We start from the raw sequence: 6,691 nt of genomic DNA on the forward strand, positions 1-6,691 counted from the left end.
TGGGACACCCCCAAACCAACTCGTCGAGTTCTTCATATTTCTTAATCTATTAAGCCCTTTCCTCATATCTAAGGTTCCAAAACATAGATCTATGTTGTTTCCAGCGTATACATCTGTAAAGTCGACATCTTGATGGCTTTGCATGCCTCAAATAGATCTAAACTCAAGATATAGCAACCTACTTCCATGGACATGGTCTCTTCTTAAGCATGAAAGGATTTATGACCACTTTTTATGAATCAAGGGACCAATTAACACTGAGAACGGCAATTTCCAGCATCACAACTATGAGGGTTTATCATATTCCAACAATGGGATCTAAAAGATCCATAAAACAAAACCAAGAGAGATCTAAGCTATTAAGCACCAAGTTTGAGACTTTATACCTCAGAAAGTTGCCAAAGATGGGTGAGATTCCAGATCTAGTGTTTTCCCCTCAAGCTCTTCCAAGTCCTTCACCAAGCATAAAAACACACAAAAATCCACTCAAAACCTCAAGTTTCCCAACAAGCAGCTCACAATATGATTTAGGGTTTAGAGAGGATGATAAGGGGCTGGTTAAGGGAGTTTATGGTCTTTAAATAGGGTGCAAAACCTCGAAATTAGGGTTTCCTCCTGAGCGACCAACTCATCGAGTTGAGGCTCTTCAACTCGTCGAGTTGCCACATAAATCCCGTGGCCAAAAATGACTTCAACACGTCGAGTTGGAGCTTCCAACTCGTCAAGTTTCCTTAGGAAAATGTAATATTTTGAGAATAAATTCATACCAGAAACCAGGCGTTACACTACTAAGCTGAAGAAATTCCTTAGTATGGAGAACTCAACAAATGAATGTACTAAGGTGTTTACCACTAAAAAGTTGAAGTCAGGCATGGCTTCAGCTGCCCTTCCAAGATTTTGAGGATGAGGGTTGGCGTAGAGAGGGAGAGAGATTGAGAGAATGATGAAGACTTTGAATGGCACATGAAGTTGTTCAAGCCTTCATGTGGGAGATTGTTGAGGTATGAAGTCTTTCTAACATGGACCACTTAGAATCAAGTGGAGCACTTAGATGAAGCATTTGGAGCACTTGAAACTCAATGGAGCACTTGGGGTTCATGGAGCGTGTTACAAAGGAACGAATCATCTGAGAAAGGAATGGATCGCCTGACAAAGGAACGGATCAAGTGCTAAAGGAACAGATCGTACAGAAGGGGGTTTGGAGCAACTAGTAGAGGTTTGGAGTACTTGGGAGTGATATGGAGCAAAAAGGGAACCTTGTTGCGCCATATGATAAAGGGATGGGCCTAGAGTGATGCTCTTGCGCCATGACATTCCCTCTTGCACCATGGGGTACCTCTCTTGCGCCATGAGGTACTCTTGTTGCGCCATGCATGGCCTTGTTGCTCCATGGTGTGCCTGTTGTGCCATAGTGATGTTGTTGCTCAAATCTTGATGTTCTTGCGCCATACTTGAAGCCTCTTGCACCATATATATTCCTTGTTGCGCCATCTGGAGATGTTGTTGTGCTAGGGAGTTGCTTTGGTGCCATGATGATGCATGTTGGACCATCTTGAACCTTGATGATCCAAGTATGCTATGAGGTCATGTATGATGCTCAAGATCGTTCAAGGATGCTCGGAAGTTGGTATTTCTCAAGAAATACACCTTTTTGTGCCACAATGGTGGATATTGTACCATTAGTGTTCATGATGTGCCACATGTGCATCATGATGCTCCACTATGGTCAAGTTGGTCCGCCATGTGTACTGCTAATGCTCATGGGTTGTATGACATGGAAGAATGTTACAGAAGATGCTGCATGGCGAGATATGATTGGTTGTCACCATTCATGGGCCTATGGGCCAATAGGCTTGGCTCATTAGGGTTTTAGGTCTGATCCATCAAGTATAAATAGACTCATATCTCCATCATTATATGCGTGTAGAAATTTCAAAAGAGTAATCATTGTGAGGTTAAGAGCACTCCTTTGGAGCAGTTAGTAAGTAAGAGAGATTCGTTTGTTTTGAGAGCTCAAGTGAGGTGTAACCTTTGTGTGTGGTTATACTTATTCTTGGAAGTTAATAAAATCCTATCTCTCTTGTTCACCCGTGGATGTAGGTCACCTTGACCTAACCACGTTAAATATTGTGTTCACTTTATTTACATTTTCAGAAGTTTTATTTTCAATTCGTAAGTCACCGAAGTTTGTTTTGATATTTGTCTGAAGTGCTTAACTTGTTTTGTTGTCACCCAACAAAGGAGTGGTTGTATTCTGGGTTCAAAACAGGTGTGACGGTGTAGGTGTGAGGATGGAAGAAACATGTTCAGTGAAGGGATTCTTTTGAGGGGAAACGAGAGCCTGAAAGAAAGCAATGCTTCAGGACATATGTAACTCTTTGTTTGAAACGTCTCATATAGTGACGATTAACCATCTTCAACCGTTGTCATACGCTCTTCGTTAATACGTGCTCACGCATTGTATGCGCTCCAAGAAAAATAAGGTTTATATATATATATATATATATATATATATATATATATATATATATATATATATATATATATATATACTAGAAAAGTTTGAGGCTCGTGCTAAGCATGACCCATGGAAGGTTATTTTGGTAATTCTTTTTATTGTAACCTAATGTTACGCAATGTAGCTTTGTTGATATAGTTAAAAATACTCGTTATGTTGAAGATAACTAAGAAAGGTAAATATCAATACAAGGGTTTTTTTAACATAAAAATTAAATAAGGATTTTCTAAATAACAATATACATTTTAATCGGAAACGTTGAAAATACAGTACTATAGTTGGATGCGGATTTTTCATCATACAATGTATTAATAAAAAATGACGTAGGATGTTATAATAGAAATAATAAAATGGAAGTAGAATGCTATAATGCACGAAGAAATAAAAGTACATTACTACTTCTTGGCAACAACTTCTTATTTCTATTCTGAAACACATCGATAGGTAGCTACAAAAACCATGAAAGCCACTCTTACACATATACCTCCATATGTAAAGATAAAATTCGGATGTAAAATAAATTCAAATATATATTTCAAAATTGCAATGTATGTCATTATATTAGCCACATTACATGATGATATAACAAAAACTCAAGACGTTTTAGAAAAGTGATCTTGTTGTCTTTTATGTAAAGTTCAACTGTTCTGATGATATAACAAAAACTCAAGATGTAAAGTTCAACACACTTTTTTAGGAAGTTTGATGCAGTAGAAACTACATGCTTCAATGGCCTGTTGTTGGACCTGTATTTTTCAATCCCAAACCCAATATATACTTAGCAAAATCAGAGATATAGCAACCTATTCTATACATATCTTGCTAGATGCACCCTGCATGCTTTTCTCACTCCATCCATAAACATCACAGAGTAGATGGGCTAAAATCTCAACAGACTGGTCAAGTTCCAAGTGCGCTTCAACTTGTTCCTTTAATGAAATAATTGCTGCAGAATAATATCATAAATATTACTATGTGTGAATTGGACAAAAACATATTGGTACCATTAAATACATCTAAATCTGCTTTACCGTATTCGGTAATTAAAAAGGGGCCAAGTGCAATGAGTAATAACAATGTGGAAGACAGAAGGTTGTTTCTACAAAAAAAAATAAAAAAATAAAAAAATAAAAATAATTGACACTTATTATAGTATACTTGATTCTAATATTCAAAGAATATAATAGAAAGTTATTAGTTATTTTACCTAATAATTTAGTTGCTTATACCAAATCGGTTTTAATTTGAAATTGTGGTTAAGCAAATATGCCAAGAATGCTCGAAGATTAATGAAAAAAAAATGTTTTTTTATCTTTATATTTGCAACCAAAATGATTTTTTAAAAGCTAAGATAAGTTGGTTATAAATGAAACCAATAAAATAAAATAAGACTCGATTGATCAAAATTTAGTTACTATATTTATGCATTTAACCTTGCCTTTAAACTAACAATATATTTAAGGACATTATTTGTAGGGACAAAAAAAAAAAGACGGAATGCGTAGACTTTCTCAATCTTTTGAAACGACTTTGTCCTTCTGGATCCTTTAATTGCCTCCCAAGCCACAACCCACAACCTACAGGTACATACCATTGGTTTTCCATTATATGTAGTTGTATTAAGATCACACACAACTCTTTTAGCATCGAGATTCTATAACAAGGCATAACTATATTTTAGATTACCATATCCTTATAAACTATCAAATAGACCATCAATTGAAAATTTCATTATCAAGGAGACAAAAATGTTTAAACCCGCAAATAACAAGCTATGATAAGATCTTACATGCACCACAAACAGGAATGGTGAGATGACTATGTTTAAACCCCACTCTATGAGTACACTAGTTAAGATTTTTTTCTAAAATTAGAAAATTAATTGCGAATTCTAACCAAAACAACAAATCAATTTGATGTATCTTCTCGGAAATCATCTGCTTCAATACGATTATATTCAATTATCCTATTGTAATGGAGAGTCTATTACGGGTTCTCAGAAGTTGGATGCAAAGAGCTCAATGTCATTGTTCATGGTATCAATATCCATATATCATCGGAATAGGTAGAACATGCTCTCCCTTTCATTTCTCTACCAATTTGATGTTTCATGGTTTTTTCTATTTTAAGAGTTGCAGTTCAAATTTCTAATCACAATATCTACTTCTGAATATTTATTAAAATGCAATAAAGCTACATAAAGATAAAGTTCGCCCTATTCACTAAGTTCATTTGCAACTACACTCAAATACTGCACTCTTTTCATACATTTCATCCTTATCTTTCATTTGGTGCTCCAATTGCCTCATGAAGCATCTATGAAGATTATACAACAAAGAAGCCCATTTTCTATTTGGGATACGAATCAAACCGGAGTGAAATTGTAGTTTTCAGCAACGAGAGAGACAGACATGCAATAAAATTGTTACATCTCCAAGCCCTTATAATTAGTTGTTTTATATAAAATGTATAACTTGATTATACAAGTAACTCACATTGATAGTTTTGTTGTGAATCTGCAAAGTACCCAAGTTCCTACATATATTGAACATTTGCATGATTAGAATCCATTTACCAATGTAAACAAAGCTTTTGGGATGAATTATTGTGGCGGTACCAGAAGCATTTAAGGATTTATGTATCAGTCGATTATGAAATTTTCTTGAGAATATTATGTAACCTCTCCACCATCAGAGAAATCGGTGAGTTTTGCCAATCGACCACCACAATGAGACTGAAAAACCTAGTCAGGGAAAATTAGAACATAAAACCTAAGCCTTTGGAATTGTTGATGGTAGATCAAAGAGAAATAATTACCCGATTGAAGCTTAGGAGAAGGATATCGGTGTTGCCTTCTGAGATGAAGCACGGAACTTGTAGAGACACGACAATGGATTTCGATTTGAAGCATAAGCAATATAAAAAATATTAGAACATAGATAGAGAGCGAAGCAGCGAGGCGGTGCATTGCATCTGCAAAACAACAATCCAACATGAAGCAGCGAGGAGAATCGGAGGAAATGTCGATGTGTTGAAGCGTTGCAGGAGAAGCAACATGTGAAGGACCGAATCGATGTTATGGTTAATTGCACCGGTCGGACGGTGGGTTATGCGGCGGTGTTTGAACCGTATGAATTTGTTGTAGACGGCACCAAAAAATTAAGGTTTATATATATCTATATATATATATATATATATATATATATATATATATATATATATATATATATATATATATATATATATATATATATACTAGAAAAGTTGGAGGCCCACGACCCATAGAGGGTAATTTAGGTATTTTTATTTATAGTCAACTAAAGGATAATGTTCGAATAACCCAAAAATAAAGATTTTCTGCTTCAAAATTTGGATTTTCAATGTAAAAGCATGAGTAAGAAATAGAAAATAGAAGTATATTCCTATAATCAACGATTAGATGGAAGTTGGATTTTATTTTTTTTCTCACGATTGTTGTAATCATTTATAGGTATGAACATCATGACATTGATAATATGCTTGCTTATGTTGTTAAGTGATATATATACTTTAAATATGACATGATTTTTTATATTTTAATATTTACAAACAGGTACCGGTACATGACAAACTGATAGTCTAGTAAGATTGGTTAAAAAACCATCAATTGTTCAAAGGCAAACAAGAAATATATCATAAACAAATTAGTAATATAACATACATTTCAACAAGCTACATTTTCAGGTTCTTGCTTATTCACCACAGAGAATGAATGAAATTGCTTAACATGTCGGTATCCACCATAATAATTTCGAGGCTACAAATAAAATTTCAAAAGTTTTAAGGAAAACATTTATGTAAAACAAATTGAGTTGCATAAATTCTTATATGAGACAAAATTTTGATTCCTTTATAAATTAAAAAATAATACTCTTATATAAACTAAAACATATATTAATCTTTAGATATTTATTTCTTTACCAAGTACACGATCTATATACAAACTTCCATGTACATCCATTTTAATATCTCAATTTTTGTATTGTTGGGTTTTAAACCCAACAAACGTATACTTTCAAGACAAAGATTGTCAGTCATCATTTCGTTGTTTTGAATCTTCTATGTTTATACATGCTTGTACAACTTCAATGAGATTTTGTCTGCAAATTTTGCATAGGTTTTATAAGTTCATTC

General features: G+C 34.3%; 1 long non-coding RNA gene across 3 annotated transcripts; it reads right to left on the reverse strand.

The window, feature by feature from the left end:
- Positions 1 to 3,028: 3,028 nt before the first annotated feature.
- Positions 3,029 to 5,662, reverse strand: LOC145103759 (uncharacterized). 3 transcript variants are annotated; one of them, XR_013706842.1, is made up of 5 exons: positions 5,336 to 5,662; positions 5,136 to 5,252; positions 5,014 to 5,053; positions 3,550 to 4,095; positions 3,029 to 3,464 (listed from the first exon to the last, which is right to left on the reverse strand). It is a non-coding gene; the product is annotated as an uncharacterized LOC145103759 (long non-coding RNA). The 3 variants fall into 3 exon arrangements; XR_013706840.1 differs by having other exon boundaries at positions 3,029 to 4,095; XR_013706841.1 differs by having other exon boundaries at positions 3,029 to 4,095; positions 5,136 to 5,261.
- Between the last annotated feature and the right edge of the window lie 1,029 nt (positions 5,663 to 6,691).

The sequence above is a fragment of the Lactuca virosa genome, chromosome 4 (genome assembly GCF_052849685.1).
Source record: "Lactuca virosa cultivar CGN04683 chromosome 4, Lactuca_virosa_CGN04683_v6, whole genome shotgun sequence".
NCBI classification, from domain to species: Eukaryota; Viridiplantae; Streptophyta; class Magnoliopsida; order Asterales; family Asteraceae; genus Lactuca; species Lactuca virosa.